Source organism: Dendrobates tinctorius, unplaced genomic scaffold, assembly GCF_039654945.1.
Source record: "Dendrobates tinctorius isolate UK_male_01 unplaced genomic scaffold, ASM3965494v1 ptg000135l, whole genome shotgun sequence".
In the NCBI taxonomy this organism is placed as follows: Eukaryota; Metazoa; Chordata; class Amphibia; order Anura; family Dendrobatidae; genus Dendrobates; species Dendrobates tinctorius.
Window position 1 is genome coordinate 15,374,891 of NW_027361803.1, and position 15,085 is coordinate 15,389,975.

General features: G+C 45.0%; 1 long non-coding RNA gene across 1 annotated transcript; it reads left to right on the plus strand.

Annotated features, from left to right (window-relative positions):
* The first annotated feature begins 942 nt into the window (after nt 1-942).
* Nucleotides 943-4,889, plus strand: LOC141048415 (uncharacterized). The gene is made up of 2 exons (XR_012220048.1): nt 943-1,017; nt 4,516-4,889. It is a non-coding gene; the product is annotated as an uncharacterized lncRNA (long non-coding RNA).
* Nucleotides 4,890-15,085: the final 10,196 nt, after the last annotated feature.

Genomic DNA, 15,085 nt, shown 5'->3' on the forward strand with positions numbered 1-15,085 from the left:
AGTGTGGTCAGGTGTCTCCACCTTACCTGGATGGTGGGGCGCCACACCTCAGGATTAGGTGCAGTACCTCTGTGGTGACTGAACCCTCAGGGGCGCCACATATCATACTGTGTGGGGGGCTCTGAGAGCAACATACTTTGTGGGAGATTGTGGGGGCTGTTATACATCATACCATGTAAGGGGGTTGTGGGGACATCATACTCTATTTGGGGGAACAACATCGGTGATCATAGTGTGTGGTGACTGTGGGGACACTGTGTGTGTGGGGGTATCATACTGTATGCAGGCCATGAAAGGGATATCGTAGTGGGTGAAAACTGTAAGGGTCTTCAATAGGGGAACAATTACTGTGTATGTGCCTCCCTACAGTTCTGGAGGACTACGGCTTGATTCACATTTCTCCGTCTGCAGACGTTTGTGTAGGACATTTTTTTACTGCATCTACGCCGATGCGCCACCTTATACATCTGATTCTAGGTTTTGTCTTTTTGCAATTCAGGGGAGTGCGCTGTATAAATGTGACCCCCGCCTAATATATGTTATATTGGGTCATGCCCCCTTATTAATGAGCTATTATAATATGAAGGACCCCAATAAATTGAATTCCTCTAATCATCTTCCATTATCCATTGCTATTGAGTGTTTTTTCAGTGGAGGATATGAGGCTGACGGGCCCCCGCTGGAGATTTCGGTGCACCCTCTCAATGCATCTCGTTATGTGAGGGGGAACGTTTGGTGCCTCATCCTTCGTCGCTTCCTCTTCCCAGAGGACACATTGGCCCTGATTACCATCCATTATGGCCTCCTTACACCTCGTTTTAATTCCCAACCAATTAAGAGAAAAACAAAGCCCCTCCTGTCCCCATTCTCTGCAATCAGAATTCCACCCAACAAGAGGTAAATACCCCAGAGGCGCGAAAAAGCCGAATCCCCCGATACCTGTGCCGGGAAGATGCCGGAGATTTCTTTACGATGATCCATGATATTTTATATAGATAATCTTCCTATGGAGAAATAGTAAGAGATGTAAAGGAATTGGTCAGGCTAAGGCTTCATTCACACCACCGGTTTTTTTTTGTCTGAGTCTTTTCTGTGAAAAAAAAATGACATCACATGAACTAATGTTATTCAATAGGGCTGTTTAGAGGACAGGGTTTTTTTTTTTTCATATAGACCGAATATCTAATGGAAAAAAAATCACAGCATGCACTGTTATTATATTCCGTATCAATCTTATGGAGTGCACTCGAATAAATTAGATCATCCATATAGCATCTGATTTTTATGGATATCTTGCCGCAGTTATTAAACATAAGAAATTGTATTTGGCATTTTAGATTTTTATTATTTTTTCTCATATGTAGAAACGGACGGCACATGGATGTAAAATTGCTCCTTTTGTCTAGATCAAAATTGGACAATTTTTTATTTGCTTGTGTGAATTTAGCCTAAGGCCTCATTCATACGTCAGTGTGAAAAAAAAAACGACTAAGTTTTATCAGTGATTTTCATCAGAATTTTATCAAAGTTTTATCCAAGTTTCATCAGAGTTTCATAAGAGTTTAGTCTAAGTTTCATCAGTTTTATCAAAGTTTGGTCTGAGTTTCATTAGAGTTTTTTTTCAAAGTTTGGTCTGAGTTTCATCCGATTTTTATCAGCGTTTAGTTCGAGTTTCATAAGTTTTATCAAAGTTTGGTCCGATTTTCATTACAGTTTTTTTCAAAGTTTGATCCGAGTTTCATTAGAGTTTCTTTTTTTCATAGTTTGATCCCAGTTTCATCAGCGTTTAGTTCGAGTTTCATCAGTTTTGTCAAAGTTTGGTCAGATTTTCATTAAGCTTTTTCAAAGTTTGGTCTGAGTTTCATTAGAGTTTTTTCAAAGTTTGGTCTGAGTTTCATTAGAGTTTGTTTTTCAAAGTTTGATCCCAGTTTCATCCGATTTTTCATCAGAGTTTGGTCTGAGTTTCATCAGTTTTATCAAAGTTTGGTCAGATTTTCATTAGTGTTTTTTCAAAGTTTGGTCCGAGTTTCATTAGAGTTTTTCAAAGTTTGGTCCGAGTTTCATTAGAGTTTTTTCAAAGTTTGGTCCGAGTTTCATTAGAGTTTTTTCAAAGTTTGGTCCGAGTTTCATTAGAGTTTTTCAAAGTTTGGTCCGAGTTTCATTAGAGTTTTTTCAAAGTTTGGTCCGAGTTTCATTAGAGTTTTTCAAAGTTTGGTCCAAGTTTCATTAGAGTTTTTTCAAAGTTTGGTCCGAGTTTCATTAGAGTTTTTCAAAGTTTGGTCCAAGTTTCATTAGAGTTTTTCAAAGTTTGGTCCAAGTTTCATTAGAGTTTTTTCAAAGTTTGGTCCGAGTTTCATTAGAGTTTTTTCAAAGTTTGGTCCGAGTTTCATTAGAGTTTTTCAAAGTTTGGTCCGAGTTTCATTAGAGTTTTTTCAAAGTTTGGTCCGAGTTTCATTAGAGTTTTTTCAAAGTTTGGTCCAAGTTTCATTAGAGTTTTTCAAAGTTTGGTCCGAGTTTCATTAGAGTTTTTTCAAAGTTTGGTCTGAGTTTCATCCGATTTTTATCAGAGTTTGGTCCGGGTTTCATTAGAGTTTTATCAGAATTTTTTCCACGTTTCCTCAGAGGTTTGGTCCAAGATTAAACAGTTTTATCTGAGTTTGGACCAAGTTTCATCAGTTTTGTCAGAGTGGGTTTAAAGACGTGAAAAAAGGTTCTCCACCTTCCCCTAGCTCTCATTCCGTGAAATCAGACCGAACTTGGAAGACATCTGATTTTTTCCATTATTCCATAGTCTTGCATTGCTGATTTTGATCTGACATTCCATGATTTTGCAGTGGACCTCTCGGGCATGAAATGACCCCATTCACTATTATAGGGACGAATGCTGTCCGTGCAAAACACATATACCTCGCACGTGAAAATCGGACGTCTGAATGAGACAAATGATGTAGCTGTCCCCCGACGGCCATTATTACCAGTTAATGATTAAGACCAATCACCTGCTGATTCCGCGCTTGTTTGGCTGATCAAACTGCAAATCGGCAGCAGAAACCCGAGGGAGGGCAACATGATTTCCTATTATGTCACAATGCTACAACACAAATGTATGTTTGAATTTCTATCACTGGTCGTAGATTTTAGGGCAAGATGTGTGTGAATTGTCATCAGCTTGGCTTGATTTTGCCATTTTTCACAGCAAAATCACAGTTCTAAAAAAGTCTAGCAACTTATGTGAGACCATATAACCGTGCGCCTAATTAGGTTTTTTTTTGTTGCTCTCTTCAACCTTCTCGATCAATAAAAGGTGAAAAAAGTAGGGCCAAAGGGGCACATCCAGCAGGAGGGTCCGTAATCGCTCTGTCGCTTTAAAACTTTGCAGGGGTCCAATCCAACTAAGGACAGGGTCAGCGTGGAGGTCGTATATTCTTCCGGGTACTTTATGTTCCTCCTAAAACATTCTGGCTTCTTAGTAATTTGGTGTCTAACATAGGAAGATTAAAGAGGTATTTGCAGAATTAAAAGTTATGTTAAAGTTTGGTCCGAGTCTCATCACAGTTATATCAGAGTTTGGTCCAAGTTTCATTGGTTTTACCAAAGTTTGGTCCAAGTTTCACCAGCTTTATCAAAGTTTGGTCTGAGTTTCATTGGTTTTACCAAAGTATGGTCTGAGTTTCATTGGTTTTATCAAAGCTTGGTCTGAGTTTCAATGGTTTTATCAAAGTTTGGTCCAAGTTTCATCAGTTTTATCAAAGTTTGGTCTGAGTTTCATTGGTTTTATCAAAGTTTGGTCTGCGTTTCATTGGTTTTAACAAAGCTTGGTCCAAGTTTCATCAGTTTTATCAAAGTTTGGTCCAAGTTTCATCAGTTTTAGCAAAGTTTGGTCTGAATTTTATGAGTTTTATCAAAGGTTCATCAGTTTCATCAGTTTTATCTAAGATATGAAGATTAAAGAATCAAAAGTTACCCCACCTCTATCCATAACATAGGGGGATACCTGCCGACCGCTGTGGTTTGAGGGAACCTGGAACGGCAGAGCCCCATGTGGAATGGAGTGAACCCCTAAGGCTATGTGCACACCGAGATTTTGGAGCAGAAACTCTCCAAATTGACCTTAAAAGCTCAAAACTCCTTCAAAATGTGGAGTTTCTGCTCAGCTTCCACTCCAAAAACTCAGCAAAAAAAAAACAAAAAAAAAAAACTCAGGGTGAACAAACCCTTAGGGTATTTGTCCATGAAGTTTTTTTTGGAGTGGGTCTGCTCTGAAAAAAAAAAGGCTATGCGAACGCCGTGTCTTTTTGCTGAGTTTTAGGCACAGAAACTTTCCAAATCTCAAAGCTCTTCAAACACTTGAAGCTTCTACTCCAAAAACTAAACAAAAAGACTCAGTGTGAACAAAGCCTAAGAACTGTTTAAAAAAAAAAACCGCTTGGAAGAATCTCGCTATTAATTTCTAATGTAAAACCATTTTGCTCTTGATATGTTGAGTCTTATGAGTGTTTTTTTTTTCTGCTTCAGGTTTTGAAGAAACGTCTTGTGGGAAACAGAAGAGCAGAAGAGTGCAGATGATTTCTTTGAGATGGCTTTTGATGGCACTAGACACTGCCCAGCAAAAAGGTTGCAAAAAAAAGACTTTAGGAAAAGAAAATACGTGAAATAAAGTCATGGGAGAGTCTTTTATTTTCTGGGTCTTTCTGGTCCCTACACTGGACGGCAGCAGATATCAGCCCGGGAAATGATTACCTAGTGATGTGTGTCAGGGACTTCTCGGACAATGACCTTTTCCATTGATTAATGCACCCCATAGTGCAGCAAAATCTTACTCCATAAGAACACCTAAAGTGAAATTGGGGGAGGAAACAGACTTTGCCTTTAGCTTCATCCGTGCCTTCCTTTGATCCCTATGTAAGCGATGATGCTGGAAGCGGTGGCACGGTTGGCACCATGAGCCCCCAAAAGTGTCCACATCCCGCCTCTCCACCAGTGCCTCCTGGCGAGGAGCTTCTCCTGACTTCTCCATGAAGTGTCCATGCTTTGTGCATGGTTCATCCTGTTGCACATCGTCCTTGCCCCTTTTTTCACCTTATTTTTCATCTGCACAATGATGAGTAATGGAACTGGTTGGGTTCTCGGAATCATAGACTGGGTCAACGAGGATGGAACTGGCTTATCCAAGATTTCCAATGGAAAGATTGGGTTGCCATTAGTACTGTCTCCATTACTGTGCTCCGCGATGTACTCCACCTAATATTTGAGAAGAGATCCCCTAACACCCTCACCCATCCAGAGACTGGACGGTCCGCGGTGCTGGTGTACAGCGTATTCCTCTACAGTGCCAACCTCTACAGTGAGAACCTCCACCTACTTGTTGGCATCTCTGCGCTACTTCTGATTAGTACGTCCCCATTGATGTCATGGTGTGTCCCACCACAACGATGATATCCCGTAGGCTACTAATCAGAGGAGGCACCGGGGATGCTGGTAGGTTGGTGGAGTTGTGCAGTGCTCTGATGCCATGGCCACTGACTACCAATGTGGCCTCTGAACCAGGGTCCTGCAAATCTTTTGCATCATCTCTAGTGATGGCATACCCTATGATGGGAATGTTGCTTTAAGGGGTCATCCCATCTCTTACAATTATGGCATGGGCTACAAGAGTATGGTTATAGTGGGTTCCAGAAAGGGGCACATGGCAGTAGAAAGGTGGCAGTGCATGCACATCTACATCGATTTGTATGGCAGTTCCAAAAACACCACTCTACCGCCACCTCCAATTTATATGTCCATCGTGACCATTTGTAGAAAAGCTATCACTGAAACAAAGGGGCAGAAGCCCCCCCACTAAGCACCGTGCCACTTCGGCCACAAGCAGAGTGGTGCGTCGGCTCATGGACTTTCTATGGTTCTGTACACAGTTTGTGTCTCTCCAGGGATCAACCAAAGTTTCAGAGATCAGTGGGGTTCAAGGCACAGAGACAAATGTCAAAACTTTGAAGATTTCATAAAGTACAGATACAGTGTAGAAAACAACTGACGAGAAGAATTGGAATGTTCTGAGCATGGAATTAAGTCATACTTTTGCCATTTGAAGACTTTTTTCAAGATCTCCGAACCCTCCGCTACAAGACTAAGTGATTCTCCATTCGAGTGGGCTGTAAATATCTGCTATGAGTAATTCGCTAAGGAGTAAAAACTAAACTATTACTACCTGGAGTAAACGTTCCATAAAGGAAAGGTTCCAATATTCTGCGTCACCTGTGAGCAAAATCCCACCAAGAACTGGGAGACGTCACTGAGCGATCAAAAACAATGAGTGGTCTCCAGCCACCGTCCTGATCACCGTCCCCTGCGAGGTCATCGTCTCCCGTGAGGTCACCGACTTTGCTGCATTTACTGTATTCTTAAATAAGTTTCCTGAACTGGAACCCCCCCCCCAATATTTTAGGATTCTTATCTTGTGCCCAGAAGGAGGGATTGGAACAAAGAGGGTCCTCAACGCTAGAGGATCTAGATCAGGGATGTCAAACTCAAATACACAGGGGGCCAAAATTAAAAATATCGACAAAGTCGCGGCCAACATTGACATTTATTTAAAAAAAATGTCTACAATTGAAGTTTTTCCTTATCATCAAATATAACGATGAACTTTTTCATATGGAAACAAACTTAAAGGAGTTCTTCCCCCAAACAAAATAGATGTTAATTAATAGATCTTAGAATAAAATATTGGAATAATATAATGTTATGTAAGAGCAGTAAAAAGCATATGGATCAATGGCCTTATTTATATACTGTATGTAATAACAAAGGGTAAAAAAAACTTGAATTAATAAATAATACAGATAATAAAGTATGATGCCAACAAAAGTGCCCCCAAACACAGTGTGATACCCTCACAGTGAATTCTTCCACAGTACCATCCACACGCACAGTATGATGACCCTACTGTACTCTCTTGTCTCAATCCCCCGATAATGAATGATGACCCCAACACAGTATGATGCCCTAACTGTGATCACTACACAGCCCTCCACATAGTATAATAGGCCCCACATAGTCCTCCATACAGTATAATGGTCCCACATAGTGCTCTATACAGTACAATGGGCATAATCTACCATACAGGAAAAATGGGCCCCACATAGTGCTCCATACAATACAATGGGCCCCACAAAGTCCTCCATACAGGATAATGACCTCACTTATTCCTCCATAAAGAATAATTGGTCCCACATAGTCCTCTTTACAGTATAATGGGCTCCACATAGTCTTCGATACAGAATAATGGGCCCCACATAGTCCTCCTTACAGAATAATGGGCCCCACAAAGTCCTCCTTACAGAATAATGGGCCCCACAGTCCTCCTTACAGAATAATGGGCCCCACATAGTCATCCATACAGGATAATGGGCTCCACATAGTCATCCATACAGGATAATGGGCTCCACATAGTCATCCATACAGTATAATGGGCTCCACATAGTCATCCATATAGAATAATGGGCCCCACATAGTCCTCCTTACAGAATAATGGGCCCCACATAGTCATCCATACAGTATAATGGTCCCCACATAGTCCTCCTTACAGAATAATGGGCCCCACATAGTCATCCATACAGTATAATGGGCTCCACATAGTCATCCATACAGAATAATGGGCCCCACATAGTCCTCCTTACAGAATAATGGGCCCCACATAGTCCTCCTTACAGAATAATGGGCTCCACATAGTCCTCCTTACAGAATAATGGGCCCCACATAGTCCTCCTTACAGAATAATGGGCTCCACATAGTCATCCATACAGTATAATGGGCTCCACATAGTCATCCATACAGTATAATCGACCCCACACAGTCCTCCATACACTATAATGGGGGTCAGTGACAGCATTGCGGGTTAAATATAATCACCCTGCAGGCTAGAGATTGACTTTTGTGATCTAGATGAATGTATAAGTCAACCCCTTGATTTCTGCATGTTGAGTAATGTAATACTCCATGTCCCCTGTAGGGGCAGTGCAGGGAAATTAAACACTTGCTGGCTTGTTTCCTATATGAATACTTAGTTAAAACATACCTGTCATATGGGGTGATTGTTCAGAATAATGCATGTCTCTGTACCCAAGTAATAACGCTATTTCAGGCCACTATATGATTTGTATTATGCATTTTTCACCACTTTTTTTTCCTTGCAGGCTCTGTGTTTAAGAGGAATCTGTCAGCAGTTTTTTCCTATGTAATCTGATCATAGTATAGGGGCTGAGAGCCTGATTCCAGTGATGTGTCACTTACTGGGCTGCATGTTGTTGTTTCAATACAATCAGTGTTTTATCAGCAGGAGATTATCACTAGAGGACTAGTTGTCTCGTGCCTCCTGGTCCAACCCCACCCCCATCACTGACTGGCAGCTTTCTGCCTATGCTGCACAGAAAACTGCTAATCAGAGGTTTGGGTAGAGTTATACACAAGAAGCTGCCAATCAGTGTTGTGGGCAGGTTTATACAGAGCTCAGCATTCTGAGCTCTGCTAGATATACAGCAGAGAAAACTGGTTGTATCACAACTGCTGCATCCAGTAAACTAAGTGACACATCACCAGAATTAGGCTCTCTGCCCCTACATCATGTTGATCTCAGATTATATAGCAAAAACCTAGTGACAGATTCTCTTTAATTTTCAGCTATTTCTGTGCTAGTGGATACAGACCAGCTGCTATGATGTCTCCCATACAAAACAAACGCAGAAATTATGGTTTTCTCCTCTCCTTTCTCTATGTAGCACATGTTCCAAAGCAGCAGCAGCATGGATGACATTATAGAGCAGTACTGACCATTGTAGCTGTGAATCCAGTTCTAGAAATTAGCAGCATGAAAGTTAAATTAGAGCACTACTGAGCAGTGTAGCTGTTAATCCAGGCCTGTGGTGAGATACGTACTAGAAAACAGCACTGATCTGTATATTTTTTAGCCTATTTCTCTGCTCCTCTCCTCCCCTTCTCCCCGGACTTTAACAGGTAGCTATAATCTGATCCCTCAGTAAGCAGGTTGTCTGTCTTGTCTCAAACAGGATGGATTTTAGCTGATTTTTCAGAGCGGATAGTGAGGTCATGAGGCGGGCGGGAATCAAGATGAGCATTATAGCTGAAGAAAGAAGCAGACTTCTGTGGAAAGAGATATTACAAAGATTGGACCGGCCGCTGCTCTCCCAACCCGTGCGTGACAGCTTTATAGGAAGGCGGGAGACCGGCGGCCAGTCCGTGCATTAGTGATCCGTGCTCGAACGTAGAAATGTGCCCATAGAAGAACTCATGGGGTCACTGCTAATAAAAGATTTTACAAATGATTTGTTGGATTGGTGAAACCCAGGATTGGAAATTTTTACCTTTTTTTGTAAAATTTCCTTTTGATTTGCTTCATGTATAGTCACAGTCAAACTGCAGAGATCAGCAGGGAGGTAAAAGGGGCAGGTGCAGGGGTCCACAGGTATACTCCCCAGTCCCCCGACCTAAAGTCTTAAAAAGGGGCGTAACTGCAATAGGTGCAGGGGCTGTAATAGCAAATGTCACGGGGTCCTTCTCTGGTATCACACAATCAACAGAGCAAGCGAAGAGTGAACAATTCCAAGACCTTTATTCAGGCAAAAATACGAAAAGGTCCATATTCATTCCACCACACAAAGGATAAGATAGTCCAGAATAAGAATGCAGTCCAGTATCAGGATAAAATGTCCAGGGAAACGAGATTCCACAACTCTAGAATTCAGAGGATAAAAATGGGTCCTTCTCTCTGAAATGCAGCCTTTTCACCATCTTGTCTATACCGGAACTGACCTGTCCAGCTGCCGTTCTTCCCCCCCAACCCCCTTCCTTGTCCAGGGGTAGTCCAACAAGTTGCCTCCCAGAGGAGAACAAAAGGCCTTAGGGATTAATGCACTACAGGGGGTCATCAAGAGACAGATACAGTGAGGCTGTAGGCTTACAATGTAATAAGAAAAACACTATGAAAATAACTGGAATTGTTAAAAATAGGAATATACAAAAAATGACATCCACATAACATATCACACCATCACAACCTCTCCCCCCCATAATAAGTGAGCACGCCATGAGGTCTACACAGACCTCTGGCCTGCTCACTTTATTCCACATTGCTCAGTTATTTATAGTTCCTTGTACAGTGGCAGGGGTAGGTCGGCCTGGGGAGCCTATGGTTCTTCTTGTCGAGACAGTCCATCAGCGTTCTGGTGTTGGCTTCCCCGCTTGTATTGGATGGAGAAGCTGTAGGGTTGTAAGGACAAGCTCCACCGCAGCAATCTTCCATTGTCCCCTGATACGCGGTTCAGCCATGTGAGGGGGTTGTGGTCTGTAACAATTGTAAAGTCTCTGCCATACAAGTAGGGCTGCAATTTTTTTAGCGCCCATACGATGGCAAGGCACTCCTTTTCAATAGTGGCATAGGCAGCTTCCCGATCCAGTAGTTTCCGACTGGCAAAAGCAACAGGATGTTCTTCTCCGGCGGCGTTCACTTGGCTAAGTACTGCCCCAATCCCAAAGGTGGATGCATCTGTCTGCACGAGGAACCTGCGTTTATAATCCGGGGCAGCCAAGACAGGAGCAGTGACGAGGGCAGTCTTTAACACTGAAAAGGCATCCTCGCATGCCGTCGTCCACGTCACATTCCTAGGCATGTTCTTGCGGGTCAGGTCGGTTAGGGGCTTGGCCAAGGTGCTGAAGTTAGAAACAAATTTGCGATAGTATCCAGCAGTTCCTAAAAACGCAAGTACCTCCTTTTTAGTCTGGGGTCTACACCAGCTGCTAATGGCTTCCACCTTGGCAGGCTCTGGCCTTAGTGTCCCACCCCCTACTCTATGCCCGAGGTACTGCACCTCGCCATCCCTATTTGGCACTTATCAGGGCGAATGGTCAGTCCTGCAGTAAGGATACAGTCCAGCACTATGCCCAAGTGTTTAAGATGTTCCTCCCAGGTTGTGCTAAAAATGGCAATGTCGTCTAAGTAAGCACAGGCAAAGTCCTGACATTGTTGTAACAGTCGATCCACCAGTCTCTGGAAAGTAGCGGGGGCAGTTTTCATCCCAAAGGGCATTCCCAGGAACTCATAAAGCCCAAATGGAGTAATGAAGGCCGAGCGCTCCAGAGCGTCTTCCGTTAGGGGTATCTGCCAGTACCCCTTGCTCAAGTCTAACGTGGTCACAAATTGGGCACTGGCCAGACGATCCAATAGATCATCAATCATGGGCATGGGATAAGCATCACTCTTGGTGGCATCATTTAGTCGTCTGTAATCAACGCAGAATCATGTTGTACCATCCTTCTTGGGGACCAGGACAACAGGAGAGGCCCAAGAACTGTGAGATGGCTGAACAACTCCCAGTCGTTTCATCTCCTCCAGTTCGTTCTTTATCATGCCTTGAACAGCCTCTGGAACCCGGTAGGCAGCCTGCTGGATGGGGCGTTGTCCGGGGGTTTCCACATGGTGACGGGTGAGAGTAGTCTTCCCCAGCTTTGAGGAGAAAGCAGCAGCCCTCGGCCTTAGTACGGCGACAATATCGTCCTTTTGTATATCCGATAAATGGGATCCCAGGGGCACATATTCCAGTGATCCTCCCGCTTGGGCAACCTGGAGATCTGGGAGATACTCGTTGTCGGCGGTATCACTAGGGGGGTGGCAGACAGCTAGAACAGGCAGAGATCGGTCGTGGTAGTCTTTCAGCATGTTAATGTGGACGGTTTTCTGTCGTCGACCACTAGAGTCCAGGGCAATAACATAGTGTCATTAATTTTCTAGACAACCTGGTAAGGGCCTTCCCACACTGCTTGAAGCTTGTTGGCAGGGGAAGCATTAATCATGAGCACTTGCTGTCCTTCCATAAATTCCCGGTTCCTGGCATTACGGTCATACCAGGTTTTTTGTCTGGACTGGGCCATTCGCTGATGTTCTTTAGCGAAGGTAGCTAGCTGGGCGAGACGGTCTCGGAGCTCTAGAACATAGGGAACGATGGGCATTCCGGTATCTGAGATGTCTCCCTCCAAATGTTATTTCAGAAGAGTGAGAGGCCCACGGACCTTCCGGCTAAACAGTAGTTCGAAGGGAGAGAACCCTGTGGACTCTTGGGGAACCTCCCGATAGGCGAAGAGATGTGGCAGGTACTTTTCCCAGTCTTTTTCAACGTCAACAAAAGCCCTCAGCATATTTTTTAGGGTTCCATTAAAGCGTTCACATAGTCCGTTGGTCTGCGGGTGGTATGGGGTGGTGCGAATGGCTCGAACACCACAGGTATGCCATAGGGACTGGACCAGATCTGACATGAACTGAGTGCCTTGATCTGACAATATTTCACTAGGAAACCCTACCCGGGTAAAGATGGTAACAAGGGCCTCGGCTACCTTTACTGCTGTAATACTGGACAGGGCCACAGCTTCAGGATACCTAGTGGCATAGTCCACCACGGTCAGGATATATTTTTTCCCCGACCTGCTGGGGTGGGCCAGAGGACCTATGATGTCGACGGCTACACGTTGAAATGGTTCCTCAATTATGGGCAGGGATTGCAGGGGTACCTTATGTCGAGCTCCTGGATGCCGCATTTGCTGGCACACATCACAGGTGCGGCAATAATGGGCTACCGACTGCGAGACGCCCAGCCAGTAAAAACTTTGGGTGAGTCTCTTTTCAGTCTTTTTTCTCCCTTGATGCCCAGCCAAGGGGATGTCATGGGCCAGTTGAAGTAGCTGTGCCCTGTACTTCTGAGGGACAATGAGTTGCCTGGTCGTTGCGTCAGGGTTGCCCTGGTCACTGCCCTTTGTTAAACGATAATACAGTCCATTTTCTCGAGTGAAGCCATCCCTATTATCTCCCATGTGCCCAGTTTCTGCCTTTCGCCTAAGGGCTGCTAAGGTAGTGTCCCCCTCTATTTCTCTCCTAAACTCCTCTCTGTCCCAAGACTCTCCCAATGTAGTAGCGAAAGTATTGCTTACCGACTCTGATGCGGTTCGTGGTGGTTGCTCCCCGGTGGGGTCCGGATGACGTAGTGCTTGAAGGGCCTGTAGTCGGGTGACTGCTCCCACAAATTGGCACTGTAACTCCCCAATGTCGTTCCCAAGGAGGATATCTGCAGGAAGTCCTCCCATAACTATAATCAAACACAGTTTTTCTCCACAACCATAATCCAAACGCACAGAAGCTTGCTGTATATATTTGCGGGCACTGCCCGCCAGGACAATGGGAATTCCTGGACCCTGGTAAATTGCCTCGGGTCGAACCACACGGGGGTCAGCGATAGTCAAGAATGTCCCCGTGTCTCTAAATCCTGACACTTTGTATCCATCAATAAAGACATCCTGCAGGTGGCGTTGCCGTTGCTTTGAGTAGCTAAAGGACAGAGGCCGGAGTCCGTACACTCCAGGAGGGGTATCTATGGTGCCGTGGTCGGTGGTCCACTCTGGTGGGGGTGGTGGTAGCTCTTCCTCAGGTGTGGTGGAATGTACAAGATGCACTGGACGAGGTGGGGCTGCGTGGGGCTCCCTCCGAATCCTGGAGGGACAGCCAGACTGCAAATGTCCAGGTTGCCCACACCCATAACACCTCCTCTCTGTGATACCCCAAGGTCGTGGTCGGAACTGTTGGGGCCTAGGATTGTGAGGCGTGATTGTCATCGGCTTGCGACTAGGTGGAAGGGCAGATATAATTGGAGGGGGACGGGGCGCGGGAGCAGGCCGTGGTTCATTGTCCAGAAGCCTCCTCCATTGCGGCCGGATAGTAAGGGCTTCATCGGCCAGAGCTGCAGCTCTATCCACGGTACACGGCGTGCGCTCCCGGACCCATTCCCGTACCTCTGCAGGGCACTTGGTAAGAAATTGTTCTATAAGAAACGCCTGTATAACATCTTCCACAGTAAAGGCGTTTTCCGCTTCCAGCCATCTCCGACATGCCTTGGACATCTTATGTGCATACATCCTAAACGATCCCCCCGTGGTGCATGGGAGGTCTCGGAACTTGGCCCTATATGAGTCTGGGGTGATAGCATGGTAATCCAGGATAGTCCGCTTTACAATGTTATAATCCCGATTCTGCAGTGCATCAATGGTTCGGTAAGCCTCCGCCATGCTTCCGTTCAGGAGCCCCACTAACAAACGCATCCAGCTAGAGTGGGGCACCTCCATCACAGCACACTGCTGCTCAAAGTCTTTGAAGAACCCCTCCACATCTCCAGAAGCCTCATCAAATGGCTTAAACTCTGTCCGGGTGATCCGTACAGGCTCCCGGATTGTTGGGGTTACACTCCACATTGCGTTACTCCCTTTTTTAAGCTCCATTGCTTCCTGTCTCCGCTGTGCCCGGCGGGCAGCCTCCTCCTTGTACTCCTGAGAGACGCCGGGGCCCAGAACCGGCATCTCTTCTTCATACCACACCAACCACTGGCTTTTCTGGATGGGGATCCCGGTCTCCAGTGCTTGTCCTTCAGACATCTGGGAGGAGGTGGCCGGGCTAGCGCCCACCAGTAGATCGATTAAGGCCTCTTTAGTCAGTCCCTGGTAGTTCAGGCACAGGTTTCTGGCTCTCTCCTGTAAACTGCATACAGTCCAATTTCTGTACTCACTCTGTGGGTGGTTCTCCATTGGGTTACGCTCTGTTGATCCCACTGCTGCCACCAGTTGTCACGGGGTCCTTCTCTGGTATCACACAATTTTCAGAGCAAGCGAAGAGTAAACAATTCCAAGACCTTTAATTCAGGCAAAAATACGAAAAGGTCCATATTCAGTCCACCACACAAAGGATAAGATAGTCCAGAATAAGAATGCAGTCCAGTATCAGGATAAAATGTCCAGGGAAACGAGATTCCACAACTCTAGCATTCAGAGGATAAAAATGGGTCCTTCTCTCTGAAATGCAGCCTTTTCACCATCTTGTCTCTACCGGAACTGACTTGTCCAGCTGCCGTTCTTCCCCCCACCCCCTTCCTTGTCCAGGCGTAGTCCAACAAGTTGCCTCCCAGAGGAGAACAAAAGGCCTTAGGCCTCTTTCACACTTCAGTTTTTTTGCATCAGTCAAAATCCGCCAAAAGGACTGATG